Source organism: Rutidosis leptorrhynchoides, chromosome 7 (assembly GCF_046630445.1).
Source record: "Rutidosis leptorrhynchoides isolate AG116_Rl617_1_P2 chromosome 7, CSIRO_AGI_Rlap_v1, whole genome shotgun sequence".
Classification (NCBI taxonomy): domain Eukaryota; kingdom Viridiplantae; phylum Streptophyta; class Magnoliopsida; order Asterales; family Asteraceae; genus Rutidosis; species Rutidosis leptorrhynchoides.
Window position 1 is genome coordinate 133,698,235 of NC_092339.1, and position 1,476 is coordinate 133,699,710.

Genomic DNA, 1,476 nt, shown 5'->3' on the forward strand with positions numbered 1-1,476 from the left:
ACAATACACAGCTTTTAGATGTATGTACTATTGGTATATACACTCCAATGATCAGCTCTTAGCAGCCCATGTGAGTCACCTAACACATGTGGGAACCATCATTTGGCAACTAGCATGAAATATCTCATAAGATTACAAAAATATGAGTAATCATTCATGACTTATTTACATGAAAACAAAATTACATATCCTTTATATCTAATCCATACACCAACGACCAAAAACACCTACAAACACTTTCATTCTTCAATTTTCTTCATCTAATTGAACTCTCTCAAGTTCTATCTTCAAGTTCTAAGTGTTCTTCATAAATTCCAAAAGTTCTAGTTTCATAAAATCAAGAATACTTTCAAGTTTGCTAGCTCACTTCCAATCTTGTAAGGTGATCATCCAACCTCAAGAAATCTTTGTTTCTTACAGTATTTTATCATTCTAATACAAGGTAAAAATCATATTCAAACTTTGGTTCAATTTCTATAACTATAACAATCTTATTTCAAGTGATGATCTTACTTGAACTTGTTTTCGTGTCATGATTTTGCTTCAAGAACTTTGAGCCATCCAAGGATCCATTGAAGCTAGATCCATTTTTCTCTTTTCCAGTAGGTTCATCCAAGGAACTTAAGGTAGTAATGATGTTCATAACATCATTCGATTCATACATATAAAGCTATCTTATTCGAAGGTTTAAACTTGTAATCACTAGAACATAGTTTAGTTAATTCTAAACTTGTTCGCAAACAAAAGTTAATCCTTCTAACTTGACTTTTAAAATCAACTAAACACATGTTCTATATCTATATGATATGCTAACTTAATGATTTAAAACCTGGAAACACGAAAAACACCGTAAAACCGGATTTACGCCGTCGTAGTAACACCGCGGGCTGTTTTGGGTTAGTTAATTAAAAACTATGATAAACTTTGATTTAAAAGTTGTTATTCTGAGAAAATGATTTTTATTATGAACATGAAACTATATCCAAAAATTATGGTTAAACTCAAAGTGGAAGTATGTTTTCTAAAATGGTCATCTAGACGTCGTTCTTTCGACTGAAATGACTACCTTTACAAAAACGACTTGTAACTTATTTTTCCGACTAGAAACCTATACTTTTTTTGTTTAGATTCATAAAATAGAGTTCAATATGAAACCATAGCAATTTGATTCACTCAAAACGGATTTAAAATGAAGAAGTTATGGGTAAAACAAGATTGGATAATTTTTCTCATTTTAGCTACGTGAAAATTGGTAACAAATCTATTCCAACCATAACTTAATCAACTTGTATTATATATTATGTAATCTTGAGATACCATAGACACGTATACAATGTTTCGACCTATCATGTCGACACATCTATATATATTTCGGAACAACCATAGACACTCTATATGTGAATGTTGGAGTTAGCTATACAGGGTTGAGGTTGATTCCAAAATATATATAGTTTGAGTTGTGATCAATACTGAGAT